General features: G+C 35.4%; 1 protein-coding gene and 1 long non-coding RNA gene across 2 annotated transcripts in view; one reads left to right on the top strand and one right to left on the bottom strand.

Moving 5' to 3' along the window:
* Positions 1-24,668, top strand: part of LOC139969971 (uncharacterized) — a 480,181-nt gene that overhangs the window by 188,507 nt on the left and 267,006 nt on the right. The window lies entirely within an intron of this gene.
* LOC139970310 (uncharacterized) lies at positions 17,266-20,177 on the bottom strand. Its single transcript, XR_011794096.1, has 3 exons — positions 19,911-20,177; positions 19,313-19,377; positions 17,266-18,746 (listed from the first exon to the last, which is right to left on the bottom strand). It is a non-coding gene; the product is annotated as an uncharacterized lncRNA (long non-coding RNA).

The raw sequence follows: 24,668 nt of genomic DNA, 5'->3' as shown, positions 1-24,668 counted from the left end.
TATGGTAAAACCTTTGTTTGTTCACAGGTTATTGACTGTGAAAGGAATGTTTGTTACATAAACAAATCTCATGTAAACATCATTAAATGTCAGATTACGATTCAACAGTGTTACCATAGTGTAACAATTTATTTTACACACACAAAAAATCTGTACTCAAATCTCCCATAAATCTATACCCCGGTATTCTTTGATAATATAAAGTGAAATAGAATCATTCTCCGTGGTCGGGAAGGGGTTGCGGACGGTTTAGGAGTAGCTAAGCTTCTCACAGAAATTCGGTAAACGATGCAATAAAGTTTGCATGTAAGCATCGTCACATACCCGTCAAACAGGAACACATTAATTTTTGAAATTGAAGAGATAAACTGGTCCGCTCTATTGGTTATGTGAGTATACGAGAGCGTCCACCGTGGCATAAAATGACTAACTCGGAGAAGAAACCATTCCCTGTGGAATGTAAGCATTCCAAGCTGTTGCGATACTAAATATAAGGAAACTTGAAACAATATACACAAATGATGTTTTTGGTATCTGAGGGATCACGTGCATCAGGTACCGTAAGTCTCCTAGACAAAACTGACATGAAAGCAACGGCGTAGGTATTTAATGAAGATGAACCTATATAAATGTGAGGTGACTCCTCGACATTTCCAACAAAGAATAAACAATAATTGGGCAATGTGCTTAAATCAATGCTGACGTGTCAGTCAAGAGCGGCGAGAAATACAAGTAATTTAGAAAAGATTGTTGTATAAAAATGGATTGATTTCTAGCACACCCTGATATTGTTAGTGTTTAACCATGTAATCGGCCAATTTTTTTAATATTTTACCAAACCAATATCATACTAGTCAAATTGTAAGGCATGAATCCATTTTATTTTCCAATACTCAAAATTTCATTTTTAAATGTTTATTGTAAACATTAACGTAACTTGAGATAAACAACATAACACCTCTGAATTGCATACAGTACAATTTGTCATTGTTATGTTTCATACTGAATTTTGGTTGCATCCATTGAACTGAACGAATGATCTGTGTATTAGACCAGTAGTCCAGTCACTTATATTGATGAGCCTCAGCTATTTACTCAGCGCTAACATTATACGAGGATGAGATATTATAGTCTGTTGAGCATTTGAAGCTCATTATGTTATCTCAGTTGACATAACTGTCATAAAATGTGCAATAGAGTGAAATTTAATATTCATGGAGTAAATCGGATATTGAACACTGTCAGAAAATATTAAGTTGGGTGGTGTTTTAATATTATTATATTGTAATCTGTTTAAGTCGGTCAAGTTTTATAACTCAGATATCTACTCTCTGCTAATTTGTTTATAATCTCTCAATATATGTTAAAACTAATGCTTGGTTCTCCTTCTGTCACATATTGGTACCTTTAATGTTGATGAGCAGAGACAACAGACATATTACGTAACAACTAGTCATTACACCCACCATTCAGAGGGAACACATGTAGTGTATAATTAGATCATTAGTATCAGCGGAGATCAAAATGTGATCAATAATTCAAATTAATGCGATGAATTATACTAAATATTTCAAAATACTAAATAAACTCACAAAGCGATCAGTTAAGCAATCCATTGCCATTACTGCCTCTGCTACTATGTAAATAGAGGGCGTCTCACAAAACAAGAGCTTTGTATATTCACTAAATCGATCAATTAATCTTGAGATGCATTGCTACTGTACCTGAATCTTTGGCGGGAGTCTGTTGCAAGTAATGGCCATCACTATTTTTCTGTAAATGGCAGTTGCTGTAAATTGCATACCCAATGACTTTGACACACAAAAAATGTTTTGAAATATAGCAAAGGTAGGGTACTCCTTACGAACTCTTACGAAGAATTGGAAGTAATCACAAGCTTTCTTTCAAATCATCCTGTTAAGATGGATAATTGTGAATTTCTTTCTTTTTTTGCACAGAGGCGGAAATGCACAGTCTCATGAGGTTAGTATGGAATATCACAGCTGAATGAGACTCACTGTTATAATCAAATGTTTTGTTTTGGATGATATTTGTTTAAAAAAAAACAGACTGCACACTTACATAGAAGTAATTGAATCTCCGTAACGTAACAACAGGAACTCGCGAAGAAGCCTCATTGGCTTATCAAAGCCGCAAGCTGACCGAAGTCGTCTCTTACATGCATATTTAACGTCCATGATTATGAATTTTCAACAACTCTGTAACTGGACGACATACATTAATCTTGGAGTGACTCGAAGCGGGGACCCATATTCTAATATGGAAAGAAAAAGAGAAATACCTCTCCGAGATAAAACTTGTTTTAACCCTTAATTGGTTAGTTGGTTTTCAATAATATGACAGCAGATGATTCAGTCTGTGTAATAAATGATCCCAAATATTATGTGTAGCAGGGACATCCGTTAGTATGTGTAGCAGGTGATGCATGTTATTGTATGTAGCAGGGATCTCCGTCAGTATGTGTATCAGGCGATGCATCTTATTCTGCGTAGTAGGGATCTCTGTCAGTCTGTGTAGCAGGTGATGCCTGTAATTCTGTGTAGCAGGGATCTCTGTCAGTATGTGTAGCAGGTCATGCCTGTATTCTGTGTAGCAGAGATCTCTGTCAGTATGTGTAGCAGGTAATGCCTGTTATTTTGTATAGCAGGGATCCCTTCTAGGGTTGTGTAGCAGGTAATGCCTGTTATTATGTGTAACAGGGGTCTCTGTCATTCTGTGTAGCAGGTGATGCCTGTCATTCTGTGTAGCAGGGATCTCTGTCAGTATGTGTAGCAGGTAATGCCTGTTATTATGTGTATCAAGGATCTCTGTCAGTATGAGTAGCAGGTGATGGCTGTTATTCTGTGTAGCAGGGATCTCCGTCAGTCTGGGTAACAGGTGATGCCTGTTATTATGTGTAGCAGGGATCCCTGTCAGTCTGTGTAGCAGGTAATGCCTTTTATTCTATGTAGCAGGGATCTCTGTCAGTATTTGTAGCAGATGATGCATGTTATTCTGTATAGCAGGGATCTCTGTCAGTATGTGTAGCAGGTGATGCATGTTATTATGTGTAACAGGGATCTCTGTCAGTCTGTGTAGCAGGTGGTGCCTGTTATTCTGTATAGCAGGGATCTCTGTCAGTATGTGTAGCAGGTGATGCATGCTATTATGTGTAGCAGGGCTCTATGTCAGTAAGTGTAGCAGGTAATGCCTTTTATTCTATGTAGCAGGGATCTCTGTCAGTATTTGTAGCAGATGATGCATGCTTTTTTTGGTAGCAGGGATCTCTGTCAGTATGTGTAACAGGTGATTCGTGTTATTCTATGTAGCAGGGATCTCCGTCAGTATGTGTAGCAGGTGATGCCTGTTATTCTGTGTAGCAGGGATCTATGTCAGAATGTGTAGCAGGTGATGCCTGTTATTCAATGTAGCAGGGATCTCCGTCAGTCTCTGTAACAGGTGATGCCTGTTATTCTATGTAGCAGGGATCTCCGTCAGTGTGGGTAGGTGATGCCTGTTATTCTGTGTAGCAGGGAACTCAGTAAGTACATGCAACAGTTTATACCTGTTATTCTGTGTAGCAGGGATCTCTGTCAGTATGTGTAGCAGGTGATGCATCTTATTCTGTGTAGCAGGCATCTCTGTCAGTATGTGAAGCAGGTGATGCCTGTTATTCTATGTAGCAGGGATCTATGTCAGTATGTGAAGCAGGTGATGCATGTTATTCTGTGTAGTAGGGATCTCTGTCAGTATGTGAAGCAGGTGATGCCTGTTATTCTGTGTAGCAGGGATCTCCGTCAGTCTCTGTAACAGGTGATGCCTGTTATTCAATGTAGTAGGGATCTCCGTCAGTGTGTGTAGGTGATGCCTGTTATTCTGTGTAGCAGGGGACTCAGTAAGTATATGCAACAGTTTATGCCTGTTATTCTGTGTAGCAGGCATCTCTGTCAGTCTGTGTAGCAGGTGATGCCTGTTTTTCTGTGTAGCAGTGATCTCCGTCAGTCTATCAGCTATCACCTGATAAGGTGATAGCTGTTATACGGTGTAACAGGTGATACATGTTATTCTATGTAGCAGGGATCTCCGTCAGTCTGTGTAGCAGGTGATGTCTGTTATTCTGTGTAGCAGGGATCTCCGTCAGTGTGTTTAGGTGATGCCTGTTATTTTGTGTAGCAGGGAACTCAGTAAGTGTATGCAAAAGGTTATGCCTGTTATTCTGTGTAGCAGTGATCTCTCTCAGTATGTGTAGCAGGTGATGCCCGTTATTCTGTGTAGCAGGGATCTCCGTCAGTCTGTGTATCAGGTGATAAATGTTATACTGTGTAACACAGGTGATAACTGTTATTCTATGTAGCAGGGATCTCTGTCAGTATGTGTATCAGGGGATGCCTCTTATTGTGTGTAGCAGGCATCTCCGCGATGTGTGTAGCAGGTGATGCATGTTATTCTGTCTAGCATGGCTCCCGTTAGTAGTTGTTTTTTTTCATCCCATCATTAACTATAGCAGTTCGTGGAGGTGATTACACTATTTAATAGTAATAATTTTCTGTCTTTCTAGGTTACACATTTGAACTAGAGTTATCACAACGAGGAACAGCAGATTGTCTAACGTGTACTAGTCCAGAGACACAGACAAAGAGGTGGCGAGAGAGAGCGAGACAACTGGGGTGGGGGTTCGAGAGGGGGGGTGCCGAGCGAGACGGCTGGACGGAGAGGGTGGGTGGAGAGAGAGCTGGACAGAGATAGAGGGGGGAGTGGAGAGAGCTGAGTGGAGAGAGAGGGAGGGGGTGGAGAAAGAGAGAGCAGATAGTCTGACATTCTTCTCAGTAACGTCTCTGGCGATGTCAATGCAGACTATTTTTATTCAGTTAACCGTCTTTTCGTTTCTGATTATTGATCATATTTTGCGAGTAGATGTTAATTATCAACGTTGCTCGTCCGTTAGCTTTGAATAAAAACTTTTAAAAATCTTGAGAGAACCTTGCTTTTCCAATTCTGCTGAACTTATTATTTTCTTTAGACACGTGACGTATAGCACGCATTAACTGCGACTTATTCATGTAGGGATTGTTCAATCACGTGACATATTGAACGAATTTGCTACTGTTTGATAACAAAGAGAATAATCTTGTTCATGATCATATAGATTAAATGTCATTGCGTAAAATCATAGTGAATGTAGGTTATGATCAGGTTATGAAATTGCAATGATTAACTAAAGCGTAATAACATATGGAATATGTTATTCCTTGTTACATTAAACGGATCAACTACTGATATCTAATATAGTGAATGTATAATTCCTTGTACATTAAACGGATTAACTTATGATAAGTAATGTAGTGAATGTGTAATTGTATTCACATGCTGTACTAACATGACTATCGGTTGTTACATTGTAATGTAATTTATGATATTTTTACTGTATTTACTCAGATTAAAGTTGAACTGATGTTACGTAATAGTAATACCATACGGATGTTACGTAATGGTAACACTAAACAGTTCTGAAATCAGAGGCAATGAGTGTTATTCTTGTCTCAGTTCTTTGATGTGTCTTCAGATTAATGTGATATCAATTGTATATCTTTTAGAGAGAATAAACCAAATGTGACGATGGTTGTATAATCTACCAATGTAACTTCTCAGTGAAATGATTTAACCTCCTGTGCTTACTTTTGTCTTTCGACAATTACAATTAACATTATACGTATTTTGTTATTAACTTTGAAACCATTTAAAACTTGTATATAGGCCTATATTTTTTTAACTCTTTGCGTTTTTCATAAAGTGATCTTATTGGATATACATTTAATGTGTTAGAGTCACTATGATCTCTATCAAAGGTCAGCAATTGCATATTAATCTAGGAGTGATCTGTTATATCGAAGTTTTGGTGTAGATCGAACTTCAAGACTTTTCCAGTAAAAATGACGTCATTTATTTAGGTTTTCTTTTCTTATTTAGCTTAAATATTTCCTGTAGCAGTTTTGTTACAAGTAATGGCATGTTATGCATCATTTGCATTCACTTACAGCTACTAATTTTATACTTGTTTTTGTTGGGGTGGTTTGTGTTTGTGTGTTTTTTTTTTGCCTTTGTTCATTGTTCATGGTTAATTCTGTAATCTATGGAATTTAAAGCCAACTGTAAACATAATATGTTGTATGGTTTACGATAACGTGTATATTACGTAATATAATGATCATTGCATAACATTACTATTTTGAGCTAAATCAGTTAATTTAAAGATAATGTTTGGCTTTCTATTGTACTCTCCTTTATCTCATTACTTCGCGGGCTATAGGCGTTTATATTCATGTTTACTTTAGTTATGTATCTTCCCTTTAGTTACATTACAGCCGATAAAAGACAATACAATGACGTGTCTGTGACGTCATTCAATAATAATTCGAAGAAAATAATGACAATCTGAACATTTTGTTTACTGAAGCTTGAAATCAATGATCGTACTTCTATATATGGTAGGTCTTGTAGTTTACTCATGGCTGAGACCAATAGTTGTTCAACAAACCAATGTAAACTTTTGATAATAGGTTTTATAATGGCAATTTATTTCAGAACATTTTGCACATTGTCAAAATTTCATGAAAATATCGCAATTTTTTGGTTACCACGTCATTGCAAGTTCTTGTGTTGGCTTTAATTGCCCAAGCTTAAAAGAATCTTGCAAACAAACGAGCATGTCCTTTCATTATATCTCCTCATTTTGCACATAATATCGTAACCATTTTTGGGGTAATCTTCCACTAGCAAAATTGCTAAAATTTAACTTTAAATCTCCTTTCATGAAAAGTTGGATTCTTTTTTATATATTATATGCGATATGACACATTGTTTTTAAATGTTTCCATAAATTGCGATATTTTATTGATTTTTTCTTCATTCCCTTTTCTTTTGTTTTCTTTTTGCTTTCTTTTATCGATTTTACCATTCATGTGATTAAACAAAGATAATTAGAGATCTGTTTGTTTAATGAACATAGGTAATGAGAGATATGTTTGTTTAATTAACAAAGGTAATTAGAGATATGTTTGTTTAATAAACATTGGTAATGAGAGATATCATTGTTTAATGAACATAGGTAATGGGAGATCTGTTTGTTTAATTAACAAAGGTAATTAGAGATATGTTTGTATAATGATATAGGCAATGTGAAAGAATACAGTTGGTCAACCATTCGATTAGCTGTATCACGTGATTGACTTGGCAAAGTCAATATTTGCTAATCGTTCCGTCATTCTACTAGAGAGTATTAACACGGGCCTGACACTATGTTTTGTTGTTTTCTTTTCAAAACACCATGTCCTCGTTTTGTCCATAAAAATAAACCCATGTCTAGTTTGTTTCAGTCTAATTTCCATTTTGTATCTTATAATTGTACCAAATTATTACGTAACTTACGACTACAATAACAATCAGAGATAAATTTGATTTGATCATTTTTTATTAATTTGTGTGTGTGTTATGAATCAGATCGTGGTTTGAAATGTACAAACGACATGTAGACCTACTGTGTCAGTACAGCACGACATCAACATAAGTAATATAAATTTATTTGTCGAGTTTCAGACTTTCAGGAAGTTGTCGAGTTGTTGCTTTGTAATAACCTTGACAGCACGTCAAACATATATAACACTTTGTCGAGTTTATAAGTCACGATAACCTGTAAAATCTTGAAAAACGGAAAGTCAAATTGCCGTGTTTTTTTTTTTTCTTTTTATCGTGACGATACTTCAAATACGTAATATTTATCATCATATCTTGACAAAAATGGATAAACTATCGGGTTGGTGCATTACCCCATGGAGCTCGGTAACACATGACTTGGAAATATGTCAAAATAATGACATTTGTGGACATGTCATGTAACAAAATAATTTCAAAAATATTGAATGATCAAGATTCCGTGCTGTATATTAAGTTGCATTTCAAAACCACGTTAATTTAAGACTTACACTAATATGACACATTGACAATAAATATCAAACTGTTGGAATGTCGTGTAATATACTAAAACAGCAAGTCTAAAAAATAATAACAAAATCAAGTCAAAGATTATGTGATCCGTTTCCTTTCTTCGTCTGCTTTCTATATTCTACTGCATTGTTAGTGTTAGCAGAGGTACTAACTTGAATATACGATATAACTATTTTCAATGTCTACCAAAATCTTTTCCCAAAACTTGGAATTATCCTTTATGTTTCTGTTGTCAAATTGTAAAGTCTATACACAATTGTCAATGCATTTATAGCCGAGTGTCTTCAATCTAGTTACATGGAACAGGCTCCTGCAATTCTTCCCTAAGTTTTATCCTCGGTATTTGTTTCATGAATGTTGATCCTTGATTGGAGGATGCTTAAAATGTGTATTGTGTGGCCTATAGACATACTTTCATCAGTAGTCCGGACTATTTGGCGTTCCATGTAAATGCAAGCATACATAAATCTGTGATGTAACAATTGAGATGTTTGTGGTCGTCTTCAACGTCATATTCCCTCAACCTGTAACCAGATGAATTTGTATATTTGTTATCTAAATTTGGAGGTTAATTACGACAAGTACGAAAGGAAAATATTTGAAGTGAAGGTGAATCTAGCGACATGTAGTTTTGTTAAGAAAAGGTACAGATTCTGGAAAAAAGTTCGTACTACTCCAGGGCCGTGCCAAACGATGCCAAACAACGTTTAAACATAATAACTAGCATAGTTTAGATTAGGGACAACTTTAAGAAACATTTAACCACTGGTAAATAGCATTTTCCAATACGGATCTTCCCTCTTCTGGTCACCACTACATTTTGTTGTAAACATATCATGGATTTTAGCTGGCTTTATAAATTTAGATAACAAATATACAAATTCATCTGGTTACAGGTTGAGGGAATATGACGTTGAAGACGACCACAAACAAAGATCAATTTTTATTTTAATGCAGTAAATGCTCTTTCAGAAGTGGTCTTGTGTATATAATAACATGTTTACCAATTTCACCTGACCTCATGTTACCTTCGACAAAAATATCGCGAAACTGGTGGATATTCCGTTGTCACCAAATATGATTCTGGCCAAAGCTATGTAAGTTCAAACATAGCTTGATGTCATTCAAATCCAGAACATTTTGTGTATGATCTGGTATAGTTTTTTTTTTTTTTTTTTGACTGAGTGAATGGCTTATTTCATCCTTCATGGTGTGAATTTATGGTCAGCAGTTTAAGAGATATATCTTTCTCGTTAACAGCACAGTTTATGGTATACCGCAAGCTGACATATTGTGGCAATTCATCCTAAGCAAGTGATATTATCATATTGATACAAAGTTTAATGATAGGGTAATGGTTGTTCCTTGTTTCACGTGTTTAATTAGTCAAAGTTTTGATACTAATCATTAAATTCATAAACAAATAAAACAGAACACACATCAAAGAGCGGGGGCGGCTAGAAATCTGGACACACTAGCATATATGACGTCATGATCAATTGCTGGGGCGTAAGATATGCATCACCACATATATCAGGCTGGGGAGGCTGGTGCGGATAAGTTACATTATTCAGGTTGTACTGAGGTCACATGTGGCTTAATATCTTACCATGAACATTGCCTTGCAAAAGTCAAATATAATGACTATTTTGCCGGAAATCGTTGTTTTCAAAGATGAATATATTACGGAAAACGAAAGTCGATCCATCCCTAGAGTGAAAGGCTAATGTGACCGGAACGATAATAAACCTGATCATGTTTGATTAACGTACGGATGAAAATAATTTACCTTTTAACGATATTTTAAGTACAGCATTTTTGTGTGTAAATTTGAAATTTAAATCTTTCCGACCAAGCTAGTGTAATGTTAACTCCTATCATATCATTATCTATATATCTAACCATGTGAATGTGGCCGTATACCTGCTCATTAAAAGGAAAATGTTTGGACCGATACAATATTTCATCGTTTGATGGTATCTTATTTAACTGAACTTTCTCTTTACACATCGGTGATGAAAAGAAAATGTTTCTCTCCTTAAAGTAGCCGTATTTCGACTTATCAAGAATGTTACTAAACCCTTCAGAGTATTCAAAATTAGATTGCAATTAATCAAATTAAGGTATCTTGTTTTAAGTCGGTTAATGAGAGTAATTTATAAAGTACATAAATATTACAACCCGTCGTCACCCAGATATTTTTCTTCAGACAAAATCTTTCGAAGAACTAAAGATGAACTCGAAACATCCAAACTTTAAGTTACTGTTTGTTTGAATTAAGTGTCAACACTTTAACCAACAATTTTGCTAAGGTATTCCTGAGTAAATAACAGATCTATCAAAATCAAACCATATATCTGTTGTAATTATACAAAGAAAAATCCACTTAGCCTAAAACGAAATAGTCCAAAATAACATACTAACATTCAATCTAAAAAATACACTTAAAAAAATGTTGCATTCAAAATAAAACCATTTCTCTTCACTGGCCTTAACAATATCATCATTTAACGACGCACTGTGGATTAAGCGTACGAGCACCCTGTAAAATAAAACGTTTGCATCACACGGAGAAGGACAAAACTATCTTCTGATTACTACAAAGTTACCGTAAGATGAACACTGTGGATTACGGTCGGGATAGTCAGAGTCAGGTTGTAGAATTATTTAGATCATCAATGTTTATTTAAGATTGGACAGGGCCGTCCTGACGTTCGTTAATTGTTGATGTTCACAATAATGAATATTCAAAGAACATACTGATATTGATATTAACATAAAGAGAGAGAAAAATGGAACCAGAGTATACTGTGTAGCTTTCTATTGTAAAGGCTAATGCATTCATTAGGGGGAGATTGTGGTCGTTTTCGTAACTGATTTGGTTTCGCTTAGGTTGTGAACACACCTATACAAAGACAGTACAAATGTAGTTATAGCTTATACATTACTTCTAACTATATCATTTGAAGTAATGTATAGCTTATACATTACTTCAAATAATATAGTTATGCTAGGAATACAAAACAAACTTGTGTTTATGTACATAATTTGAAACCAGGACGACGATAGAGAAATTGATTGTTATGTATATTTGGCGTATGAATACAAACGATTATCCAGGTTAATCGGTTCATAATCTAGCATTTTGAACGATGAACCTGCATTATCGGTCAAAAACCCAGAATTAAAAATGATAAACTTCTACTATTAACCGAATTATCAGTGGGATTTGTAACCGATATTCTAATTTTATTGCCGGCAAGCTTTCATTTTCAGTTGAAAAATCTAGAGTACCGGTAAAAAGACCGTTATTGAGCAACAAACCAATTTTTTCCGACTTAATAAAACTGGAATATATCATTAGTGGGTATTTTGCTTTGCCATTTACGTGATTCAGGAGTAAGTTCGACATGCGAGTAGATTAGCACGCGGTAAGATTGGCATAACAATACGCGTAAAATCCCATTCTGAATGAGAAGAAAACCGCAGGTGGCTTTAGCTTCGTTTAGAATTCCATGGACAGATGTTCTGTTACTAGTCATATACTGTAATGTATTATAGCTTGAATGGGCTCGTTGCTTATGCATAAAATCCAACTTAAGCAATTGAACGAACATGGAAGCGGGTGATAGTGTAACCATTTAGTGAAATAATATTTACTTTAAATACGTTAGATTAAAAGACATTGCACCCTTCTCACCATGCTCTATATCTATGGAAAAGTTTGTGCAAATTATTCTCGTTGGATCAATATCACAGGATTTTACTTTGTAAATATTTCGCAATGATTTTGTAATACAAAGTGATGTACCATGAAATCAGGATCAATAGTTTTTAGAGACCTATACATCTTTTCGAGGGCTGAAAATATGATTCTTTATGAAGAAGTATCTAATTTTTCGAGAGGATCAGTTTGCTTCAATACCGAGATACACTTTATAATATAGCATAACGATAGTTCCTTTCAGATGGTGAACTTCGTACGTAGTTTTACCCTTCCTGACTTCGCGAAAGCTTTTGGAGATAAACAGATATTGGATGTCAAAGTATTGTCCGTTGATCTCTCGTCATCTCATGTGAGTACACATTCCAATGAAAATCTTTGTTAATATTGGTAATCTCCAATAAACGGTACTAGGATAAACACCAACAGTAATTAACCTCTCAAAGACCTAGGTTATCATCACATCAATAACCAGAAACACAAGACAGAATTAATTTACTTTTTAATTAGTACATAATTTGCTGCAAAAAAGAAGCAACTTCTCATGACCTCTTCTGTAATTAATTTTGAAAAATAAATAAATTAAAATAACGGCTTAACAAGTAACAGTCTAATTATTTGTATGGTTAAAAATGTTGTTTTGAGCATCCTCCGATGGTCAATCACCACCAAAGCCAAAAATGAAAATTATAATAGGGTGAATTATGTAAAGACAATAGTCCTTGACATTCTTGATAGAGACGAATTATTTAGTGCAGTCATTGTCTATCATTTGTGTTGAATACACAGGAACCAGAAAAATACAAACTCACCTGTGACTGATTCCTTTTCGTAATTTAATTATACATCATTTCCAGTGTAAGAAGATCGTTTCTTGGAAAATAAATCAGAGCCAAACTTTACTTGGTATTACAAATGATTTAAGCTAAGTATCAAACGAACTATGTCCCGCTAATGCGTCAATTATTCGCCGTTCGTTGTGTTGCGTGATTCAACGGCGTTCTAGTACCTTCCGTTAAAAAATCGGTGTAATTTGGAATTGGGAATTCCCAAGTTTATATTCTTTAGTACCATCATAAAATAATTTATGAAATATTTCCATGTACTGGGATTAAACAACAAACATTAACGCATGCGCGAATTGAAGACATCCTAATTTTTGCACATGTAACTTCTTAACAATTTGACATTCTGGTATAATATGATCGAACCATCGATAATATGACGTTGTTAAAATATGTAACTAATCCGAAAATCAGTAGAAGAGAGATTTCTATCAACAGTTTTCCATCAGCGTTAACTATAAACAGAACATACATGCATAAGGGTAGCTAAGTTCCCGTAATCCAATATAGGCATTCATAGGCTTGTAGTTGACAATAGTAATTGTCGAACGTTTATTTCCAGTTTGATGATGACATCAGTTTAAGTGATTAAGCCATGTTAAGTTTAATTTATTTAATTTTCCTTTTACATCATATCATAATTATTGTTAAAAATCAGCTCGTGGTGCAAGATAAATCGGCCGTATTTTCACAGCGTTGTAAATCTACGGAAAGTTCATTCGAAGTCTTCTCGCTGGTACCTCGGTTCTATTTCTCTAACGTTATTCAATATTATGACGGCTATTGCGAGCTCATCAACGAGATGAGTGCTTTAGGGTTGAGAACGTGACTGCTGATGGAAGAGGATTGTATAGCTATCAATGGTATCAGTTTGACGTGATATTATCCGCATATTTCTTCGCATCTTTGCTTTCCGAATTCTTCTTTCCTGGATGAACTTCGTACGTATTTTGTTTAACTTTGGATATTTCTTGATAAATTCGCGACACTATAGAATGTTCGTCAAACCACTGTCCCATTGACCTCCTCATTATGAAAGTACACTCGTTAACTAAATTACTTAAAAACAGTCATTGACTAAAGACTTCATACTTGAAAGAAAGTGTTACTTTTTTAACTTTTCATTCTCATCCCAAATAGCGTAGGATTAATTGTGGACTAGTATATGGTATTGTCCAATAGACCTATATTAGTTGTAAGTGAGGTTAAACGACACTTTTACAACTAAAGATAAAGCTATTTCTTTGGGTGTTTGTTACAGCCAACGCTGTGCAAAAACGAAATTCCTAAATACTCTGTGGATGTAATACTAATAGCAAATTAGATGTGTTATCGGTGGTTTCATTTAAAACACTAACGGAATTACGTAGGTGCATATAACAAAACTTTGTCAAAGAAAGGTCTTAGGATTACCTCCGCTGGTGCGTACCTTGTTTTGAAAGGAAGCTATGTTAGAATTTTAATATTAACAAAGTCAGTATTTTAGTTAGTTTTTTTATTTATTAACATAGTCTTTTATACGAAAAATATTATTCAATTAACAGATTAGTGTTTTGAACAGAGGAGGTGATTGACGCATTACAGTGACCCCCTTCGCTCCATCTTGTTTTATATAGACATGCTGTACAGTGTTTTAAATTATTTTAAAGCTTCGAGGATATGCGACCACATTTTATTGACAAAACTAATGTAACGTAATCATACAGTAAGACACTTGACCGTAGTATCACAATGGACGCAACAATTTACAGTATGTATTCAATGTTGTTATTGAAAGTAAAGAAAAACATAATTTACATTGTAAACATTCGATGTACATTTTCTTAATTTACGGAGATTTAGACAGAAATTGTTAAATACACGTTATCAGTAACGATTCTACCTAAATGTAGCAGTTTGTGTTGAATTTATCACAATCAGTTAATTGAAAATTTGCAACTCATTTACAATTACAACAACGTATACAGTCCCTGCATATCCTAATATATATATGATACTGCAATCTACTTAAATTACTCCGGAAAGGATAAAATTAGACAAAGAGTGTAAGAGTACTCCAAGATTAATGTATGTCGTCCAGTTACAGAGTTGTTGACAACTGACAATTCATCCAATTGGACGTTAAATATGAATCAAAGATTGACACGATAAAACAAACCCAAATACAGTTGTTAAATGCTTTCAAGAAGTGAATTCGGATGATATAATTACATTAATGGAATCTAGTGGGGTGGAGAGGGGGTACAATGGTAGGCATAAGTGCTCCATAAGAGCCTTTCTTCTTTATATAGTTTCAACTTTCAAAACTGTAAGCGTATACTTGTCAACGCTATAAATCGGTATGTTACCTGTGTCATTCCGCCTAAAGTGTTGGATATTCTTAACATTGGTCGCTGTTTCAATTATATCTTTTTCTATATAAACTGTACATGGTGTAAACCACTTAAATACCACTGCTGTCAGTATAGGTTTTATTTTTATAACATTTTATATATTTAGTTTTGAGAAACAGCTGACGTCATCAATAAAAGTGACTGGATTATACAATCTAACACGGAGACAATTATGTCAGTCTTTCGAATGCAACATAAAACTTACAGTAACGGGCAAAATATAATTTACAGCCTTAAATAACATGTTAACCAGTAAAATACATTGTCACGCATAAATTGAAACTTATCCAAAGAGTGTTGAAAATTATCCAATTTATTTATACAGAATTTAAATAAAATATCCCAAAAAGACAGAAAAGGAAAAGATAAGAAAGAACTCCAAAAAAGTGTAAACAATATTTAAAGTATTACAAATTATCAATTCGTTTGCTCTGGTAACTTCAAATTACAAAGAACCATTTAAACTACCAATGACGTCATCCATCAATCACTACGTCATCAATAAATATGCTCATTTTTCTCATGTACGTCAATTGGTTAAAATCACAACCAATGTAATATAACAATGTAAACTAATATACAATGACATCAATTTGTTTTTAATCTGTATATAATATATCACGTACACTCGATAATTAAGAGAGCCTATTTTTACTTGTATTGTGCTTTATTTCCTATTTTCGACTTTAAGATGGGAAATTTAAATAAAGTGTTTCGACTTAGTACCTTAGCATATTGGTGTTGTATTTCATAATTCGACTTATTCCTCATGATATCGCCTTAATACCTCATTAGTTCAACTATTTTATCTCAGGATATCAACGTTTCTTGATTATATTGGTATTAGATACAACGGGGGTAAAGAAAGGACCACATGGATGAACTGTCAACATTTCGACTTAGTATGTCGAAAAATTAACCGATAATGAAATATGTAAGAAAAAGTTATACATTGATATAGTGGCTTAGAGTAATTAATCTACTCGATACAGGCCCACATGGTATGGTTGTTCTTATGCATATCTCTGGTATGAAAATGAAACTTGTGAGCAACATTTTTAACAGGCGGGCACAATGATTTACTGGGAAAGCAATTGCCCACTCAGTATGTTATTAACTTCGCTGGTGTCAGGTTTGACCAAGTCATGTATGTTACACATGATAGTATACACCTCTGTCTAACTAAGAGATCTGCGTGAACACAATCATATTTCCGCTTCTTGCTATAATCTTGTCATACTTTATTCTCTGTTTTGAAAAACATACATTGTCTTGTCTTATTTATTAATTCCTGATGTAATTTTCGTGACATGTTACATTTATTTTGCTCTAACGGTGGAGGATGGTATCGCCCGATTGAGAAATATTGATAGGCGTGGGAACTGGGGGGGGGGGGGGTAGGTTTCATTTATGAATTATTTGATCAATCTATACCGCAAATTTTCTAGAGGATTTCAGAACGTAGTATAAGACCCTACTGTACCATAAACTACAATTGTTAAGAATAGATACATGAAGAGTGAATTTACATTGCTATTTCATCTGGAATAGTGTTTCTTACATACTATAGGCCGTGGGCCGAAGTAGGAAAGTGATCTAAAAATTAATTTTCGTTGCAAAGTCACGGGGTCTACATGAAACCCATTACATTTTGTTAGCAATATGTATTATTTTCCAAAATCAGTTGTTCCCAAATGTCAATGTTGCACATTAATGTTTTTTAGGCCAAAATGGCGGCAATTTCCCCATACATATCCTGCACAAAATAGAATAGACCACAAATACCATAAAATTGATCAGAAGGAGAATCTACCTTCATGTTGAGGTCCCGCAGGCTATTTTGAACATATGTGGGATGATAATTTGTTTAGTGGGGGAGGGGGGTCTACTAAAAGGTCACAAAGCACTAAAAACAGAAATAGAGGGCGCTGTCCATTTCAGTATATCGGAGAATTGCATACTGCTATACGAAAAATTATAATTAAAATTACTTCGCGATGCTTTTCATTGTAATTACATGGAAAATCTGTCTTATTTTGATCATGTGCCTAACATCACTCTCCCCAGCCCAATTCTATGCACTGCAATTCCCATACCTATGTTTGGTAGCTGGACATGGATATATTAAATGGTGCTTAAAATCATACCCCTCTCCAAAATTTCAGAGATTGAAGCCCCTCTTGAATTGAAAATATTGGGGCAAAGTTAAGGGATTGGGAAGGTATGGGGAAGGGTGAGGTGGTGTAAGGAGGGGATATGTATAATTCTAGTTTATAAATGAGGAAAGCATATGGGAGTGAAGCTCCAATGTAAACCATAAAGTGTTATGTAAAGAAGGCGAGAAAGGTGTGTTAGTTTCAGTTCTGTATTATATTATTATTGCAAAAGATATTTTTTCATAATTTTTTTGAAGCATTTCTTTTTTTAAAGTTACTTTATAAAGGGCCAAAACATTATGAATAAGAAGTGTAACTTAAAACAAGCATTTAGCATATTTGGTCAACGGCATATATGAACAGTGACAGTATTCTAGTTATTGTTACACTTTTTGAACAAGACATTCAACATGCACTGAGTGAGGACATTATGTGGTACAATGATAATAACTTTTATATAACCATTCAGAGAGTCAACTGAGTTGGAGATTCCTTGGAAAACAAGACTTTCAAAGCTCACACCACTTTTGACCAAAAGAGATGTAGTTGGTGTGCCTACATGCAAGTTTGAAAATGTACTTAAAATATTATGTGTACAATCCAAGACATCACAGGCACACACCATCACCGGTGCATAAATTCCTTTTTAAAAATATTGTTAAACTGAAGTAACAATTGAAAACATTAACTATATCTAATAGCTACAGTATGTATACATTTTCATAGAACGGGACCTGTAACTGTAGCCGTCAAAAATTAGGACCGAGTCTTCCACGGAAGGTTGCTCTTTACTTATTCATCTGGTTTTCTTTGTTTACCTTCGTGAAAACTACAAATAAAAATAATAATTATACAAACAACTACAATATGCACATTCTATCGAATACATATACAATAACAAGTGAATATATCATCTATGGTAGTAAGGCTAGTCCATTCAGTGATATAGTCCCATCAAAACTGTCGCTAAGTTCTTACAAAAAGAATATTTACTATTTCTGTAATTGATGGATATACATATTACAATTGGACAGGAAGAAGCCTTTAGGTCCGGGGTAAATTTGCATCTAAACCATAACATAAAATAACGTACCTCTTTGGACTCTTTACAAATGTCGGCTCAGTTAAGCACTCTGATAGGTGTGGCAAAGATAAATTGTGTCTTAACAACATGCATGGTCGGCCTATCTGTACAAGGCTGTGCACCCTCTCTCAAAAAATGCCGAGTGAGAGACATCTCGGCCTTGTACACAAAACAATTTAAAGTAACCATTGTGCGGTACTGTAATGTGAAGAATTCCACATCTGGGAATATTTGCCATGCAGGACTGCACGGGATTGCTGCCGAGCTCACAAATTATGAATACGAACATGTTTAAATAACAATGAATAGATTTTACGTATAGAAATTGTGAATCAACTGTTACAGGACCTATGAAGTACATTGTACATTTTCATGAAAATTTGCAGGAATTTAGACATGGCAACTTTCCATCATGTCGTCTCTCATGCAGAATTGCTAATTTGAAGGTCTTGAATAATATAACTACTGGAGACAGAATGTGGCCACTGTGTAGTGTGTGGACTGATCTCAGCAGCTTTGGGGCAGGTCCTTGATCCATTGATTCTGTTGACAGAGCAGATGAAGATTTATTTAATATGTATTTGTGATACACAAATGGGCTTCTTTACTTCACCTCAAGTAACTTAAAGTTGCTTTCAATCACTTCAATGTTGCATAGCTGATAGATAGTTTAAAAAGAGATATGCAACATTGCAATAAATGTCCACATTAATAAAAACAGTGACTGATAAAGCTCAAATAAAATATGCTTATTAACTTATGCTGCATACCATGAGTTTTGCAAAATTGATTATTCTACATTAATTTTTTACTTTACAATTCAATTATTTCCACCCTCCTCCTCCCTCCCTTATTTACTTTTAAACAGTACATGGACCTGAATTTCCATTGAAATACATTTAATAAGCAAGACAGTATGCATGTCTGTTTACTTACCGAACCATGTTGTCGTTTTTTTCAATGATATGTTCACACACGGAACGGGACTACAAGCAGTTATGTATGTTAAAAGAGCTATGTTTTGCATCATTACAGTATCATAAGTATTTGTATAGGCCTATATTCCAACACGTACATATTTGCACTCTATTTGAAGACGGAAATCTTACCTGATTGATCATTGTGTGTGAAGTCTCCAAAATCTGTGCAGTATCAGTTTTAGCTGGTAAATCCTCTGCAAGACAGAAAATAAAGAAAGAGATTTCAACAACAGTTTTGTTGAATTGAGCCTAGGATGACGATCATATATTTACTTTGTGATTATGATTTACTTCAAGGCCTGTATTTAAGAGACGGGTTGTAACTGTTCAGTTGGTTAAACTCGCATTAGCTCAAAAAATATATAAACAAGGCATCTTCAACAAGAAATACAGCATATTTGAAAGACCATACCAAGGGGAAAGAAACTTTGAACTCATTGCAAGTTTTACCTGAACCAGCAACCCTCTTCGTTCCTGTGACAAATTGTACACAGAACGTACATCCAGCCAACCTTTCGTTTCAGCATAGCCTGGTCTATTGAATAACACTGGTTTAGTCAACGTTATAACTTAGCTAGAGCTGTGTACATTTTTTACCGCGTAGGCCTAGGCTAGTTGAGAAGGACTGTGGTTACTGTAACTGCACGAACTCGAATGACACAGTTTCCAGTCGATTAGAGCATTCATTTTCAATGTAATATTTCAAGAATACTTAAATAAAACTCACCAACTGATTGTGTAAGTTTAGATATAGCCCTGGAGATTTTGGAAACGTCGGTAAACTTCATATAACATTGCCGATGATACCCGCACGTTGTTGTGTCCAACGTCAAGTTGAGTTCTGCATTGTCAGACAAAATAGTATTGGCAATATCCCCTAATTCTCCGCCTAAAGCCTTCCATTCCTTAGCACATCTGATTACTTAAGCTTTGGAGACATTGGTAAATGCAGTCATTTTCTCTGAGGCTGTCTTTGAATCATGGATAATGCATTATAATTTCATTTTCGTTCGGCAGCCGTCTTATCACTAGTTGTCGCCATGTTCAAATGTTGCCAGATGTTAAAAAGTATTGCGCAAGCCTGTAGACGCGATTGTGATTGGTTACTCGTGACATCATACGCTGTATTTTCGCCTTATAAACTCTCTCCAAATTTGATTAAAATGGTAACGGTTATTAATAACAACTGCAAAAATGTGCACGTTAGACAACTGGGAACAATCGATAATGGTGATTTCATATTATTTTCATAATTATGATGGCATTTGTTGGTAGTCCTCTCTGTGTTGCAACGAACTTAAACGATTTTGGACTTCGGCCCACGGTCTACTAGACAGTACCAATGTTCTTAATAAAACGTTTACATAGATTGTCACCAAGACAACGCTCAATGATTGCTGAACAACGTAGTCGGAGGTTTTTAACACGTTTATTTGCACTCGTGGTTCAATAGAACCACGGTGAAAACTAAAAGGTAAAAATATCAAAACATTAATATGCAAACATAGGTGGAACAAACACATGAATATATTAATAATAACATAAAACAGCATAAGATTTCTTTTTATAAATAATGCACAAAAGGAAGAAGTATAACAAATAACATTTGGTAACATGAAACACAAAGTACATGGTAAGATTAACAACAATACCCTCCTTAATAATAATAATAACGCTCAACTTACAATCGTTGCCCGGGCAAAACTATAGCCGCGCGACAAACTGTGACAAACAGAGGCATTCGGGGACTAAAGGCCCGGTCACACTACAGCGATATTTTATCGGAATACGGTCCGATTTTTCCGATTTTAGGCCGAAGAGTGAGGTTTGTGGTAGTGAATGTAATGAATGCAGTGGAATATTCGAATACCTACTCCAAATCTGAGGGGTTCTGGAACGGACTACATTCTGAAGTGACGTCACATCGAAAAACGATAAAAATCGGAAGAGAAATCGGATAGCTATCCGATAAAAGGAAACGGAGTCAATATCACAAGTTAGGAGAGGGCTATTCCACATCGGAATGGCTCAAAAGATAGCAAATCAGGTCCTTTATCACTGTGGCTAGAAGACCCGAACGAAAAACTGCCTGTTTCGATTCCTCCGGGAAAATCGGATAGTATTCCGATAAAAAATCGGTATAGTGTGACCGGGCCTTTACAGTGGCTTTCTGGGGTTTACTGCGGCTTTTGAGGATTTACGGCGGCTTTCTGGAGAATGTATAGAATACCAAACTAATAATAACCTCTGGAGAGATACTCTACGAAGATGATACTTTAACTCAAGATACTCTTACAAACAAGCAAAACAACAAATACACGAAAAGGCAATAAAAATAACAGGCACAAACATACAGTAAAATCACAATAAAAACAAATCTCAAGAATGCGATATAAAAGAAGTATACCAATAGGATACCTATCCCTTATTGCCTTCATAAAACATATATAGGATACATAGTACTTAAGATTTCTGCTATGAGAGCATATGCGACGCCACTCTGAACCAGGAGATGAGTGAAGCATGCAAGGAGGCAGGTATAAAGGTACCACCCAACACCTAAACACCATTGGGCTAGGGCAGCATTGACCTTTGCTCGACGCTAAGGAAATAACACACATCGGCAACGATGACATAGATCATTAGTGTGTTGCTTCCAGGATAAATGTTCATCAATCATTAATCCTAAGTATTAGTTTTAAATGTGATACAAACATATGAAATACTCTCAAATGAAACAAATATCGAAACATTAATGACTATTATTACGAGCAAGGAACTTGTTTTGCTGGTTAGCTAAATGTGTAAAGTAAACTTGCTTGACTAAAATTGCATCAATAAATTTACTAAACTATGTCTTCTTATAGAATCTATAAAAGTAAGTTGGCCTGACGTCAGGCCAACTTACTTTTACACATTCTATTACACAGGCTCTCTAGTGGATAAGCAGTTTGCTTACAGTTTTATTTCATTTTGTCTTATAGAATCTATTATATTTGTTTATTATCTTTATTTCTCCCAGGAGGGTGGTATTGCCAGGGTCGTAGTAGCCTTCCAGTAAAGTCAGCTTCGCCTTCTCTTAGTTTGGACTTTTTTTTCGGATATGCTTCCATTCTGAAAATAATTTGATTGTCTTTTCTTACGTTTACTGCATTTATTAAAATACTGTTTTATGTCTGTTTATTCCGGAATGGTTCTGCTAACATGCAGGATCACGACTCGATCAGGTCCCCCCCCCCCCCCAACCACATGACACATGTATTATGTTCCTTCGTTTCCTGAATAATACAACAATTCGGTAGATGATCACTGACTCCGTACATAAGTTACCAGATAACACTTTGTTGCCAAGTAAATCATTTGGTATTTTAAAGAAACTATTGCCAATAAGACTATAGCTTTGACCATTAATTCTGGTTGAACGAGTAATAGAGTACGGTCGGATTCGTCCAATACGGCAGCATACGGCATCGATGTACTCAAAGCCAAAGTTTTCTTTGTACAAACCCTTTAGCCAGCAGCTGTAGATCGTTATTTCTAAAAAGGTTGCTATAACTAACATCGTAGAGTCTGTATCGTTTGTCAATTTAATAAAAAACAACCAACAGGTAGAATAAAATTATGAAAGGAATATTAACCTTCCGCTTGTTAATATTCAATTAGTAAATGTTAATAATTTTATGTAGTTAACATGTCGTTAAATGTTGTATAAATAACTGCTGGCACCGCAAAAGACGTCTGAGGAACACACGTATTTGTTTATGTATTATAAATAAGGTTCTCATTCGAGTACTAAACAATTATATTACATGCCAACCGTACGCATTACCAGTTGAATCCCTCTAGCAAATCTAACAATGTCCTCTGTGAATTAATAACGTCACACATCCGGATATTGTGCAAGCTAAGTTCTTCAATACCGCCCTCACTCCCATTTGGTAAACATTTCCTACTGATTGCTCAGCAATATCAAAACCACAGGGTCCACATTGTGAGGAAAGGTGCACGTCACAGAAAACAGTGCCTTACAGCTGAAAGTTTATCTTTAAATAAGAAAGAGACCCTCCTCTTTTCGTAATTACAATATGTAAGAAACTTTGGAGTAAATGTGTTGCACTTAAGTCAATCTCACACCTCCTACTATCCATAAAGTTTGCCCCTCCTTCCCTCCCCCCCCCCGCTTCCCCGATACCGCCTTCTTCCGTCATTGCTTACAAGTGTAGTACTACAAAGTCCTAAAAGTCAATGACATTTGAACATAACATATATCGAGAGAAGTTACACATATATATGCTGTTAGAAATCTTCCTTTATCTCTCTCGACGCTGCGCAACAGGGAATAATTACGCTTTACTTCCTGAAGGAACCGGCGAGTTGTAATCACGTCAAATAAGTTTTATCGAGTTGACAATGCACATACTCGACTTTGTGATTCTGGCCAAGATATGAATAGAGCGTGTACTTGACAACTCGATCAAAATCATATCTTTTACTTGTTGCAATGTTACGTGAAACACAACAAATGATTTGTTTTATCATTTTCGTCGTAACTTTAGCATAACTCGTCAGCCCAACAAAAATATACAACTTTAAAGTGTTTAGAAGAACTCGCCTGTCCTTTCAGAACCACCGTAGATTTGTCACCAGTGTCGTAAATATATGAGATAACATGCGGCGGATATTGTATATTGTCATAGCATTCCTACACGCACGCAACGATAACGTGATTAGTATTTTTGAAAATCTACTAAAATTTTTGGACCGAAGTCTCCAACGAGAATAGTGTGTTTTGTCATGACGAATAATTCCAGGAATCACCCGCTGTTTATTGAATTTCGAGAGTTAACGTTACCCCCCACCCGGCCGCGAATATTTTTTTCCCAAACTGAAATGACACTGAAATTATTTCCTCGATTCTGATTGGTTCTCAGCGAGCACGTGATATACTTTAGTTTTCAACATGGATCCTCCATAATCTGTCGATATCAGTATGATCAACACGAACAAATTTAAGATATTCACATTAGCAACTTCCCAGAACTTTTGGTAGGTATATATGGCCGAAAGTATATAGTGAAGCAACTATTCCCAACTACTGCGCCCATTATAGGCAGTCCTCGATCGTTTGTTTACTCGCTTGACTCCGCTCTACACAGCACATACATGTAATGTAGCCTATTGTACTGTGTATAGTATACAACACAATAAAACACGGTGCATTTGTAATTGTATACATGTAGCCGATGTACATATGTACGAGGTGTTTGTGTACATTCGGGGTTGCGATAATTATAGTTTTATAATCATAAATTCAAAATGAACTCAGTCAATGAATCAAGATAGGCCTAGTCGAATATGTAGTGGCCATGAAGACGCGCGAGCGAGTGTCAGCCATTGAGTGTACACAAACATGGCATTTGACTTGTCTTTTGACTTGTTAACTAGTTGTGTATAGCCTTATAACCTATAGTTACGAAACACATAT

Source organism: Apostichopus japonicus, chromosome 7 (assembly GCF_037975245.1).
Source record: "Apostichopus japonicus isolate 1M-3 chromosome 7, ASM3797524v1, whole genome shotgun sequence".
In the NCBI taxonomy this organism is placed as follows: Eukaryota; Metazoa; Echinodermata; class Holothuroidea; order Aspidochirotida; family Stichopodidae; genus Apostichopus; species Apostichopus japonicus.
Note: the sequence above shows the minus strand (reverse complement) of the source record. Positions and strands in the feature narration are given on the sequence as shown.